Below are 15,123 nucleotides of genomic sequence, written 5' to 3'. Positions count from 1 at the left end.
CATTGCGCACGCTTGTTCATCGGAGTCTGTCTCGTGACATTTGGCTGAAATATCACAAAATGTCAGTGCCATGTTCGCAAGAGGGAGGGAACAGGTGGAGCTCATCATAAATCTGAGGCAAACATCACTTAAGGCATCTGTCTCTACAGCGAGACCAATTTAAATGAGCTCTTACTGTGATGTGATGTTGTTCGGTTCTCCTTACAGACAAAATCCTTGGATTATGCCATCTAGGCTTTCTCTCGCACAAGCACGGTCGGTTTGGATTAATAGGCTGCTAACCTCTCGAGTACAGATTTGTCCTTAGGGCCATTGATATTTTGCTTCGTGTGAGTGAAGAGTGACACTCCCTGACTGACTTTCACAGGGCAGGGGGTACATGTTACAGATCCCAGTGGTTTTGTTTCATACAGCGGTGCCGAGCATTGAGGTCATTATTGTTTACTCCAATTTGAATCGTATCACTTCCTGCTGTGCTTGCCTCCATCATTTACGTGCACCTGCAGACAGAGGAACGATCGGAAAATAACGTTATAAATCTCATCAGCCTCACTCCACGAGCATGACACAGTATTTAATGCCTAGTTGCCATGGATACAGTCATATGAGATGCCATTTAAAGGCGGTGTGTCCGATTTCCAAATTGCGCTTGTTTAGACAAAGTCGGGCCTAGTACCAAAACAACCTTGTAGCCAATCATTGTAGGGGAATAAGAGAATAATTCTATCATTCTATGTGATTGACAGCCATCGTATTATCTCTACTCTTTGGTTGACAGTGTTCCTTTCCCTTTCATTGTCCAGCTCTTTGTTTGACAACCTTTTGTTTCTCTGCATGCATGGACACATGGAATCTCAATGCAACATTAAAATCCTTCAAACAATTCTCAAATGTAGTAATGTAATGCCTAAAGAGAATATTCATTTTGTCTTTCATGAAAGTCTTTAGAGGCACACAAATATTTACTGAAATTGAAAATTAGATTTTTGGCAATAAGAAGAATGTAACTTTCTGTAACTCCCTGAAGCATGAATTGGCATTAAACATCTTTGTGAAAAACAAGAATATTTTGTGATGAAAATGACAATATGAATATACGTCTAGGCTATAATAACTTGATTTATTTTATTTCTATTAACCTTTTAGCCATTCATCCTAGAATACTGCAACTTTGCGATTACAGCTTTTATAACTTTATTTTCAATGTCAGATTTTCTGTAACGGTGTGATTTTTTTAAACCAACGCATTCTAACTTTTCTTTAAAGCTTCTTACTGTCATTCTATACTTTTGTCCTTAAGCAGTTATAAAACTCTTTCTCCCTATTTCTCCCTGACTGTATGAGCTCTCCCATGAACAGACCTCTTGCTGGGAGCAGATGGAGAGAAACAGGCTTAAAATCTTTTTCTGATTGGCTTGGTGTGCTCTGTCACTTACTTTAAGGATTTCAAGGATTTTAGAGAAGTGACTTTCACAGATTTACAGTATATTGCGGAATGTATAACGCACTCAACACATACATACAGATAAAACTTACGGTTGGGTAAAGGCATATACGGAGTGAACCAGATGTGCAGTAATGTAGGTAAAAAACAAATAATCAAATAACTCCACCAACTAAAAAAGTTAACAAGTAAATTAAAAGAAATTACAAAGGAAAATAAAATCCATTATCTGAAGCAATTTCAGTTTTTCTACATTTGGGCAATTAACACGTTACGTAAGAAAAATCATTCCAAAAATGTATTTGGACAGTTGGATGGTAAATTGCATCTTGTGAATTGTGAAAGCCAAAATGTGTGAAAATGTATTAAAGCAGAACTGTTTTTGTTTTCAGTGTCTTCAAAACAGATGTTGAATAAAAACATATGCTGTTAAGCATCAGACACGTAAGTGCATGTTTTTTAATGCATATATACAACATATATTCCATATATATATTTCTATAGTGGGCACAAATATTTATACCCACAGTAGCTTATTGGAGGTCACTGAGGAAATAAGACACTGATATAAACAGCAGCCAGCTGCTTGGTACAGCACATCAACATAACTATGATTTCAATAACTCAGAATGCATAAGACTGTTTTCCTTTTTCTCATAGAATCAATAATTCATATACAGAATAAATTATACACAATTATTTCAAAATCCATTGCCAAGAAACTATTGAACTCTAAATAGCCGTTTATCATCATTGCATGAACATCATAAACTGCTTCAGGTTGTTAAGAATTTCTCAGATTCCTCAGATAAATAAGTCGGAAAATCAAGAAAAGACCCTTTAAACTCATGCTGTGGTACAATATACCCTTCCCATACTAGCTTGGAGTGAACATGCCTGGTAAGCTTAAGCCTATCCTTCATTGTATAGTGCCTATAAACAAACTGCGACCTCACGACCCCTCCAGTCAGTCATTAACTCTTTCTTTCTATGCAGGTTTAAAAAATGTTAAACAATCTCCGGCATTCCCAGTCGTGCCCATGTGTTTCCTTGTTTTGACTCCCTCCATTGGACTCTTGTGCCCCCCCTTTTATTGTAATTATCATGTTGCCCTGTTTTTGTCAGTGTCACAGTCTGTCTTGTCTTGTTTGTGCCTTTAGGAGCGTCAGGTTGCCACTCCTTAAGGAGGGGCTTCTGTCATGATTCTGCCACTAGGCAAGAAAATCAAGACAAAAGGAGGCAGAACCATGACAGAACCTCATGTTTAATGTTGAGAGAGCCTTATGGCTTGCCATATACTCTCTCCTGTCTCATCTCTGTTCCCGCCCTCTCGTCTCCTCTTTGGTTCCTCATGCCCCGCAGCTGTCCCTCTTGATTTGTCCCCTTATTTAATGCCCCCGTGTCTTCTTTCTTGTGCTGGTATATTGTGATTGTGTAGTGAGTTCCTTTCTCAGTCAGTGTAGTATAGTCCAGTTATTTAAATTTACTTTCCTGTTATCTCTAATCTTTTCTAGTTAAGTCAGTCCATGTTCTTGTTTCTATGTTATGTTTATACCCTTGTTCTTGTTTTACCCCCTCGTGGGTTTTTGTTTTGTCCTTTGTAAATAAATGTCTTGTTAACCCCTTACCCGCTGTCTGCGTCTGGCTCCTCTGTCCGTGTCTCACCAACGCGATCGTGACATGAGCTCCCAGAACTTTCCTTGTGTGTAGTCTGGGTCAAGGAAAGGAGAGAGCAGTTCAATCTGGACTTCGGCACCTCATTTCATTTATTCTAAGAAAACAGCCCATGTACTTGCTCTTAGAAACACCCTTTTAAGGGCGAATTAAGTTTTCTTCATAAAGAGTTACTCTTTGACAGATAGCGCCACCAAGTCTAATTGAGGGATGAAACACTTTTATCCTGTTTTATCCTGCACATAGGATCTAAAACATGTTTGATCACAACGGAGGACATCCGACTTAAAAGGCAATCTTATTGGAGGAGGTGAACAGAACCTGAATAGATCTGAAGGAAAAGACTTGGACCGGTCTTCGTGAATTTCTTTTAAATGTCTTTTAGGGTGTTGAGAAGTTTCTAGATGAGGACAAACTCACAGATAACATGATTCAAAGTTCTTTTTTATAAATACAAGCATCACCATAAAGAACTTTTCAGACCCAAATTTCACTGTTAAGATTTTTGCCCCATTGCTGTACTGTTTACATTTTTAATTTAACAGCTTTTTTAGATTTTTTACTTTAGTTTTTTAAGATCATGCACATTATTTCTGAATCTTATAGATAAGGCCCATTCTGGACCAACAACAAACATATTGTTCATACTAACCTACGGTGGTCAAGCTGCTTAGTATGGGGGTGGACCAGCAAATGCTATTAACTAGCACAAACTATTGTAGCTGAAAACCAGCTAACTAGTTCATTTCAAACAAAGGTAATATTCCTGCAGATGTTATTTCACTGGTAAAGTTTAAAATAAAGTTTACATTCTCTTCCCTGATTTCTTGCAAAGTTTTTTTTAATAAACTCTCTAAACTTCTTCTTATAAACATTTTGTGCAATCCATCTTCTGTAATTCTATAGGTGGGTAGACCATCTGTGCATCGTCTTAGATGTCAGTGTTTCTGCTCTTTGTGTTTTCCTGTCCGTCTGTATTTGTGTCTATAGGGACTCTGGTAAAGCCTATGTTATCGCAGCAACTGTTTTTGTGACTTGTTTACTTCCCCTCATAACGCATAAAGGACCTCCCTTAAGAAGTAAAAATAGACTTCAGGTCACTCGGATCAATTTTATTTAAGAAAAGATACTCCAATAATGCAAGATCAGATTGGATTAATTTGTCCAAAATGTTTACTTGTGTTTTTTGTTAAATTTTTCTGTTTTTATTAAGTCAAATGTTAAAAGATACAAAATGCTGTAATTACTTGACAAAGGCAGCTTTTTTGTACTTCTTTAAAAGGAAAACAAAATCACAGGCACACTCATATTTATCATCTTGAACGAAATCATCAATCCCCCACGGAGTGGCACTGACAAACAAATCTGTTTATCACAGAAACCATCACTCAAATTGAGCACCCCTTTCACTTTCCCTCACACAACCCTCATTAGAAAAAGACACGCTCTAGTCAATAATATCCTGCCAGATGTCAACATGAAGACTTAAATTTAAATGCTTGTGAAAGCTTTTAGGGTCAAATGATTACCGAGCTTGCAACATTCAATAACCATGCCAATTATGTAAATAACGCCCGACAGTTGCTTTTGAAAGGAGAAAATGGTAAATTATTGTTTGCCTTTGTTAATTTTTTTTGCTGTCACTGGTTGTATGTAATTAGCTGGCACAGATCTCATCCTATCAGGCCCTATAAGATTTTTGTCAACAGGCTTCTCCATACCTCTTTGTACTCATTTGCTTTGAACTGGTTCTAGTAGGCAGGGGGAACTCTGGAGAGTTTGTCTGTTTGAGTGAGGTCGATGATAAAGAGGAAAAATAATATCTTTCAGCGCTTTCGATTTGAGACCATTTAAAGACCGGATTCCGATTTCTCTTAGACTTTGTTGATTCACCAAAACAAACACATCCCCACCCCAGTCTTTCGCTTTCGTCAGCGCTTGGCTCAACTAATATCCGTCCTGTGCACCGTGCACCTTACTGCTGATTGGCTACAAGGTTGTTTTTGGTACCGACTTTGTCTAAACAAGCGAATGACTGTTTCTTTCCCTCTTTCTTTCATTTACAAGTGCTACGATTATTAAAATCAAGCCCCGGAAGATATACACGTAGCAATGTCAAAAAGCAATACATCACAAATTACATTCTTAAACAGTGTTGGGCTATTATAACCCCTCATTTGGTAAAAAAGGGACAAATCCAACTTTGGGGCATGTTTAGTTTGAAACAACCCGATTAATTTACAACATAAGGGTTGGGTTTGCCCATTTTTGGATTGGATGCTGAGTTGAAATAACCCGAAATTGTGTAGTTACCATGTCTACGTTCAAAAAATTGTGGGTTTATTATTATATGGACAAACCCAATGTTTGGGTTACATTACCCCAGAATATGGTTATATTTGACCCAACAACCAAGCCTGACCCTGAATCAGCACAAACACTAAAAATGTATGAACTGCGAGACGGCAGTCATACAGTAAGTAAACAAAGACAAGAACACACACAAATGTATGGTCAAAAGTTTTAAAACATTTACTCACATTTTACAATAAAACCTTTTTCAATAAAAATGCATAAAGGAAACGTGTCATATTTTAGCATCCTAGTCACTTTTTTTCATGTCATTGTATCATTAGGTCTCATTCTGATATGCTTTTAAAAATATATTAAAGAAGCATGTATTCTAAGCTCTTATTGGCTGTAATCCAAAAATATATTGTTTTGACTAAATAAAGTGATTATAATACTTATATAGTACTTTTGCCCAGATGCGTTTCCCGAAAGCATCGTAAGGCTAAGTGCATTGTAAAATCAATCGTATGAATCATCTTAGACATTAATAAAGTAAAGAATAAAAACTATATATAATACTATGGGCAAGTTATTGATTCTTACAAAGGATTTATGTTTGTTGCTGGATCCACATTTCATGCAAAGTAAAAATTTTGTGTTTAAAAGAGAAATTGTCAAAATGCTTGGTGGTTGTCAGTGTCTTTGTCTTTCTCCTGCTGCTGTAGTCTCGTGCAGCCATCATTTCTTCTCTGATAGAACTATAATTATTTTGAGAAACTATGTGATTAAAGTTAAATTATTAAAATATTGCACTCTGCCTATCATGCTGTATGTTGCAACAACTGCATAAAGCAATCCTTGAAGAAACTGAATGCCTGATTTGCAGAGAAATCAGATGGATTAGCTCTTTCCTTTATCGTCCTCTAATTGAAAGGTTCATATTCATAAAGAACAAAAGGTAGAAAAGGTATTACACATTGCAAATTAACAACATTAAACAATATTCACCTACCACATTTCTGAACAAGCGTGTGCCACAAAAACGAGACATTGTATAAGGTGACATTTCAGCACCTGACAAATGGATAGCGACTCGTAAGTAGCACTTAAGGCACTGCTATGTGCAGTTGTGTTAAGGGCATTTTTGGGAAGCGCACCTGAAAAGATTACGAACGTTCGCAAAGTGGCTTGTAGAAAACGCTCTTAAATGGGCTAAGACCCACCGTTATCGGGAAACCCGGCCCTGGTCAGTTTTCAGTAGGCCAAAATAAAAGAATTTTTTTAATTAATTGACTATGAATACTAAGTAAACTGAATATGACATTTAAATATTCATGGCATTCATGAGCACACACAGACATTAATTAATGTCGTAAACGCAGGCCTGTTTTGCTCTTCAAGTGCACCAAATGTTGAACAAAAATGTATACAACCTCTAAACGTATGATTTCTTGTGACAGGGATATAAGCATCTGAAAGTACCAACATTTCATTTTAATAAAAAATAAAAAAAAAGATTTCGAATTACGTCTCTCGGTTCATAGAAGTGCACAGACGACTGTGATCTAAACAGATTTTAAATAGAGATATTTAGATATATTACATTAAGGAATATTGTGAACAAGGCATGCACTTGCATTATATATTTTTGCTGTTGAAGTGTAGACAGAGGCAGAGAGACAGAGGCATAAAGTATTCCATGTCCCCGAGTGCCTCAGTATTGATCCTGCAATAGTTCAGTATTCAACACTTTAGTAAACAGTCCCAAAGGAGATCTACCATCTCATGAATTTGTATGATTCAATTCCCTATGTGCTAATATTGATCTGTTATTTTATATGGATGATAGTCTAAGTTTTCCAACGTAGAATTGAGGCCTGGCAGGTGGAAATGCAAGATAATTAATTTATTTTCTTCGGTTACCATTGGCTATAATCTTTTCTTCTGTCAACAAAGTTGCGATGTGTACCAATGAAAATATTTACAAGACGCTGTTCATTTAGAGATGGGTAAACACATACACAGGCACTTTTGTTGGAGTACTGGTTTAGCCAATATGTAATTTTATGTCAGCTAAAACAGTTTCTACAGTCCCAGTTTAAGATGAAGCCGCAAATACCAACGACGAGCGCAAACATTATTTAATCGTGTGGGGTGATTAATTTAAATACTCCCATAAAGTTTACCTCTGAAGAGGAAACTCCCACAAATGCATATGCAATAAAGTCTGTTGCAAAAAGTACTGTTAGAAGATCATGTGTTAACACCCAGATGAAAAAGTGCCTTAAATGTATTTAAAGTGCTGTACTTTCACACTGATTTTGTACTTAATATACATCAAATTTAGTACTTTATTTTAACATAAACTGTGTTATTTTAGGACACCATGAATAGCAATACAAATGTTATGTAAATGTAAGTAATAAAGACAATATTATACGTACAAATGTATTGTGTGACCATAGAGCACTTTAAGTACACTTATAATAGTGTACAAGGTTTAATAAGTGCATTTTGGAGGACAAATAGCTTTTGACCTAGACAAGACCTTTTTGAAAATACCGGTAAATTAGTTTAATTTATTGAGACATTGTATACATAAACCAGTAAATAACTGGTATGATGCTATTTGTGAACAAAGATTAACATGGTAGAATTAATCTTACAGCCCTGTTTTCCATGTACATACTGTGTACTTGCTGCAGTAAATATTATAACTGGGTAATAACAAGGTACTAAACCTGAACCTACCCCAAACCTAACCTTATACCACGTAGTTACTTAAAATTACCCAGTACTTTCTTAGGTAAGTACACTATAGATACATGTATAATAAAGTGCAACCATTAACATTATCAGTACTCTACATACTTAGTCAGAATGCGCGGTTACAATTTCTTTTACAATTAAGTATTGAGTGATAATAATTAACTACATGTACTTACCATAGGGTTAGGACTAGGGTGTGGTTTAGGGGTAGTTACTGTACATGTAATTATGCATAACGTGTATATATATATATATATATATATATATATATATATATATATATATATATAGTAAATACATGTAACATGTAACAAGAGCACCGTAAAAAGTGTTACCGAATTTGTGATATAAGATGTCTGCCTTGGGTCGATCATAACATTCAGAAGCAGATGACTCATTTACTCTTCTCTGTTCATCTATTGACATGTCTTCAGTCCACATCTCTTCATGAAACTTGCTCAAAAGACATTTGCCTGTACTCACCGAATGGCCAGCATCCTTTGCACAGACCTCTGTGTAGCCACATGTGTAAACATGATGTTTTTTGAGCCGCCGTATGACAGAGACAACACTTTCTCTAACATTGAGTGATTGAGTTGGTAGCCATCTAATATAATGTTATTGGGTCAAAATTAACTACGATGAATGTATGAAAAGCCACAAAAAAGTGTATCTTTGGATACGAAGTCATAGCCAGCCTTATTTGTAAAGAGAACACTGGTGGGCGGCACAACCATTTAGAGTTCACTAACATCACAGAGTTTACTGGTATTTTGGTACTGATGTGTAAATGGTACCCTATACTGGTAAAAAGATAAAACATCGATGCTTGAGCAAACTGCATCTTTATTTTTTACAAGAAAAGTAATGAAGGTGATTTCACGATGGTTTACCATTATGTGCCTCCAGTGCATAAAAAGCACACACCATTTTGATGTGACTGACTAAGCACACCTTATATTTTAAAGGAATACTCCACACAAAAATGAAAATTCTGTCATGAATTACCCACCCTGCATGAATTTCTTTGTTCTGTTGAACACAAAGAAAATGTTATTAAGAATGTTAGTAACTGACAGTTCTGGGGCACCATTGACTACCATAATAGTTCCAAATCTTAGACTACCCAGATGTCCCAGAACTGACGGTGAGTTGGGGTGACAAAAAAATCAAAAATAAAAATGTGTCCCCTTTTTGTCATCTTGCAACCACTAGAACCTAACATGTACAAACACGTCAATTCTGTTTACAGTTTGATGATCTTCTAATTGAACAGAACATTCATTCGGTTATCAAGCTACATTTGCAACCATTAATCAAAACCACCCTTTGACATTTAGCTAATTGGAAGAAAATGTATCTCGACTCGCTATTCGCAGACAGTAGACAAATAGAACAAGAGAACAAATTACTGGCGAAGTTCATGGTTAAACATTTGAGCGCTTTAGCATCTGACTGGATGATGGATGGAGTTTGATTCCAGAGCTCAGTGAAGTTTCTGTTTAAATCAATGTGGGGATGTAAGTTGTTTTTAATAATGCCAAGTGATGTGGAATTAAGTGCATGTGCATATGAGCAAAGAATCAAAAGGAAACATGTAAGAGTAATCCTTCACATACAGTCCTTTAAGTTGTCTGCTGAAACGCAAAATGATATGTGTTGATAATTTATGGAGACTCAAAGGTGGTGTTAAATGTAACCTTTTATTGGTCTTCATTAAGCAGCCACTTTCTTAAACGATTCTGTGATCCAGGCCAATCCCTGCATTATCTAGAATTAAATGGCTTGTTCAAGGGCACCATGCTGGTAGCCCATAAATCCCCCTTTTGGGATTAGAACCCACACATTAACCACATACATTAATAAAACTCAAGCAAAAACATTTGTACCTGAAGAAGACTGAAAAAAACACCAGAAAGGAATTCAAGGGATGTCTGGTCCAGCACCTTTCCATCATCAACAATGTTGGAAATTCAAGCTGGTCTTTTTGAAACCAATGCATTTAATCCATCAGTCTTTATTCCTACAGCACCTGCTGTTCACACTAACACACACTGACTCACACATACACCTGTACTGACATACGCTGACACCATCGGCCAACAGATACCTTGAACTAATAAAATATCTGAAATAAGATTCATGTAGTGGATGTTCTCCGGCTCTGCAAGCTTGGCCTCACATAAGGTCAGCATCCCAAACACAAGTCGAGGTGTTGAATGATTCATCACTGTCTCTGTGCTATAGACTCTGAACTTGTGGTTCTCAGCTGGTCTGAGCAAGAACAAGCACTGGTGTGGCAGGAGGTCTGAGTATCTCCAGCCCAAATATAGCATTGAGTAATTGGTGTACCAGCTGAGCGAGGCTGATTCTGAAGAGAATGGATAAACTGATGTCTCAGAATGGCTCCGATTGTTTGTCTTAGCTTGCTGTGACCTCCAGTTGTTCCTAAGAAAAAGCCAATCAGTATAAAACCCACAAAGTTAAAGAAGAGTAGAGATCTGTTGTGGGCTGAGTTCTGGGACTCACATGGCTTTGAATTGGAATTAAAGCGCTAGATGAGTCATGCTCGAAGATATATTTGTGTGTGAGGAGTTTCTCCACAGGGAATGTAGTAGGGCAGATTACGAGAATTTCTTTTTGGAATGAGACAATCTTCCCATCTAGACTGAGAGTGATGTGTAAATTTCTTAATTATCTTCCTCACGTAAATCTGTCTGAACCGCTGTCTCTGGTGGGATCTAAGCCCAGAATCCTTCCTTTCATGTCTGTGAAAATCTCTAATTTCATTATGTTCCATTCAAGGGACCATGCACCAACTCAGCATTCTGCACCAAAGATAAATATTTAAACGTGAAGTTAGCTTGCTAAGCAGACAGGAACTCAAATGAACGAAATGTTGTGCTGAAACAGCACCTTCTGATGTCAACAGACTCCTACAGTTCTGTACCTTTGTTCACAGTCAGGGCCGGCTCTAAACATTTGGAGGCCCTAGGCAAAATTTATTTTGGAGGTCCCTCACATCACCCCTCCATCTTTTAGAATAAATAAAATATTTTATTAAGTTTTTTGCAATCATTTTACAGTTACACAGCTCTTTTGGATGAGTTTGGATGTGTTCTTGGCTGGTTCACAAGTGTATAAGGATACTGTAGGGCTGTTCCACTTCCACTTCGAAAGAAAGAAAGAATGACAAAGAATGACAGACTATTGTACAGCATTTAGGCATCTGTGCACATACTTCATGTGAGAAATTGATAGAAAGTTTAAACGGGTAAGCGTTTTAAAACGCATAAAAACAATAATCTTTTGTGATGACAAACAATGCCAAAGACAGTAAAAGAGATATGCGTCGCACGACTCAAGCTGCATGTGAGGTGTTTTAGCCAAGACTCAAGAAGACTGATGTGTAAACACTGTTGCAGTAGTTTGATGTTATGTGCGTCGAAGTTGGAGACACGTTATAGTTATGGAGCCCCCACCTCCAAGCCTAAGGCCCTAGGCAACTGCCTGCTCTGACTTTACACTCCAAAAATGTTGGGTCAAAAAGTTGGTGCACCGTCCCTTGAATGGAACATAATGAAATTAGAGATTTTCACAGACATGAAAGGAAGGATTCTGGACAAACCCAACTTCGTTTGGTTATTTCAACACAAAATTCTGGGTTGTTTTAACCCATTGGTCAAATATGAACATTTTCTGTGATACTTTTACCCAACGGTTAAGTTTGTTCCTTTTTGATCTAACGCTGGGTTAAAATGTATTAAAATGTAACCCAACTGTTGGGTTTTGGCCTGCACAAGTTTTTAAAGTGCACCACATGACACCTATGGAGCAGCAAGTAATAACATGATAGTAATTTTCATAACATAGCTGTTTCGATCACATGGACGAAATTATTTAGAAATATCAACGCCATTTTCTCTTCATCCAAAACGACACTTTATGTTCAACCCTTTCAGCAATCCTTTCACGGGCGCAAACATGATGTTAAGAACGCTTAATTCTGGTCGGAACTAGGACCAAAAAAAGACGATGCTGTTATCTTGATTCTAGTTGGCCCAAGGACAAAAAAAAAGACTATACGGAGTCTGGTTGGCCAAACAAATCCAAAGACGTTTCAAATGCTCTAGAGTAGATGGCTAAAACCCAACCACTCCCTCCCATAGAAAATAACCTCTTCGGATTTACACGATTTACATTAATGACATATCTTTTATTCGAAGTGGCGAATTTCGCCGGAAAGCGACTAGTTTGCAGGAATGACTGTATCTCTGTGTGGCAGAATTACAGCTCCACATACTGATTTGGTTTCTATACTACAGCGGTTTCGCATGTACGCAGATAGTTCTTGAGACGACGCTGTGAAAATGAAAAAAGGTTGGATAATAAAAGCTCTGGCTTCGTGTGGATGTGGCCTTAGTCTCTAGGAATTTCTGGGTTATTCTCAACCCAGCATTGGGTCAAAAAGGGACAAATCTAACCACTGAGTTAAATTAACCCAGAAAATGTTTACATTTGACCCAACAACAAGTTAAAACAATCCAGCATTTTGGGTTAACACAACTCACTATAGCTTAATTTACAACCCAACGGTTGGGCTCATCCCTTTTGAGCCAAACCCAGCATTTTTAAAGTGTTATTTGTAAGCCGCTTTGTGATTGAAAAATGAATGCAAATGTAAAAAAGAACTAGCATACAAGACATTTTTTTTTATTTAGGACTGGCGCCTTGTGAGAGCAGTGAAAGACTTATACTGGCTCAAAGCTTCAATCCTGTAAGTCTGGAGAGTCTTTCAGTACGTGCCCAGAAGAGCTTGTTTAACACGGCTAGATAAATATATCTCAAGTACCCAGTACCGGTAGCCAGAGAATATCTAACAAAGATGCTGTGTCCACATCCACACTGGCTGCAGTATTATCTGAATGTACTAAGATTTCAGTCAATCAATCCGGAGTACCCAGAGGAAACCCACAATGACACGGAGAACATACAGACAGAAACAGAACCGAAAACCCTTTTGCTGTAAAGGCAACAGTGCTACCCAATGAGTCAGCATGCCACCATTTTAATAACTTCAATAATGTCAATTAAACTAGCTTCAATATTAGAAGCTCTCAATTCATTTTTTGTACCTGTAGATTTAATTACAGTCTAAAGGCACTAATCTGTTTGACATTATGGTGTTGAAACCAAATTGTAGCTAACTAAAGTAATACATTTGTTGGTATTGCATGCTGTTTAAAACACAGATCATGAAGCATATTGAAATGAGTTTTGTGCCATGCCAACAGCAATGAAGTGCAGAAAAAATGAGAGGTGATCTATATGAACTCAATCTAAAAACACAGCATGACTCATAAATTCAGCATTTAACCTTAAGAAAGCACAGTGGTGTAAACATGTTGCTGTGCATCGAATGTTAAAGATGATGAATGATGTGTTGCATAATATCAACACACACATACACAGTCTGATGGAATCTCAGAATGAAACAAGTAATCTTCCAGTTCCTTATGGGCAGTGAAGGGCGTCATGGGAAGGGATGCTGTTGTAGTGGAGATAGAAGCCTGTAGCACTCTGAACTGACACACTTGAGATTAACTCAACACATGATAACAATAAAGCATTAGTCTCTAAAGCATATGCCTCCATTTTCACATATTCTTTAAACATATGGCTAATGGCTTAATGATGTACCAATATCCTTTGCATAAGTCACATCTAGTGTATCACCAAAAATTACTTTATGAGTCGACAAAGTATCTAAAATATATGGCAACGTTTTGGGGCACCCAGATGTTAAATCGCCATCTACTACTTTTGCTGTTTGCATCCACTCTTTGTGCAAAAAACCAAATGCATTGGTCGACTCGATTAAATAAATTGTATATTTTCTTTCAATTTTCTTCAGGTTAATCTTTCTAGCAAGAAATCTTTTTTCTTAGAGAAACAGTTTTTTGTCCTTTTTCATCAGAAAAGCACTTGAGCATGGAGCTTTATTCAAGTATTGGTCAAAGCCAAAGAAACCAGTGACTTTGTTCAATAAAATATTTCCTTGTATAGGCAGCTCACATGTATTCTGTATAATGGTCATATTTTCATAGATTTTAGATTTATTAAAAAATTAAACAGATGATTGCATTATATATATATATATATATATATATATATATATATATATATATATATATGTACACTTGTGATGCAAAGAAACTAGACCAAATAACAAAAACTGCCAGCATTCTTAATAAATTGCTCTCTAGCAGTTCATTTTGAGATCAAAAGGAACTTAACCTCAAAATGGCCAATTTGTCAAAATAAAATTGTTAAATTGTTAAAAAAATTAACTCACCTAAAGGATTATTAGGAACACCTGTTCAATTTCTCATTAATGCAATTATCTAATCAACCAATCACATGGCAGTTGCTTCAATGCATTCAGGGGTGTGGTCCTGGTCAAGACAATCTCCTGAACTCCAAATTGAATGTCAGAATGGGAGAAAAAGGTGAGCGTGGCATGGTTGTTGGTGCCAGACGGGCCGGTCTGAGTATTTCCCAATCTGCTCAGTTACTGGGATTTTCACGCACAACCATTTCTAGGGTTTACAAAGAATGGTGTGAAAAGGGAAAAACATCCAGTATGCGACAGTCCTGTGGGCCGACTGATTCAAGCTGATAGAAGAGCAACTTTGACTGAAATATCCACTCGTTACAACCGAGGTATGCAGCAAAGCATTTGTGAAGCCACAACACGCACAACCTTGAGGTGGATGGGCTACAACAGCAGAAGACCCCACCCGGTACCACTCATCTCCACTACAAATAGGAAAAAGGCTACAATTTGCACAAGCTCACCAAAATTGGACAGTTGAAGACTGGAAAAATGTTGCCTGGTCTGATGAGTCTCGATTTCTGTTGAGACATTCAGATGGTAGAGTCAG

This window comes from Barbatula barbatula (assembly GCF_947034865.1).
Source record: "Barbatula barbatula genome assembly, chromosome: 8".
NCBI lineage: Eukaryota > Metazoa > Chordata > Actinopteri > Cypriniformes > Nemacheilidae > Barbatula > Barbatula barbatula.
The sequence above is the reverse complement of the archived record's forward strand: the minus strand, read 5'-3'. Positions refer to the sequence as shown.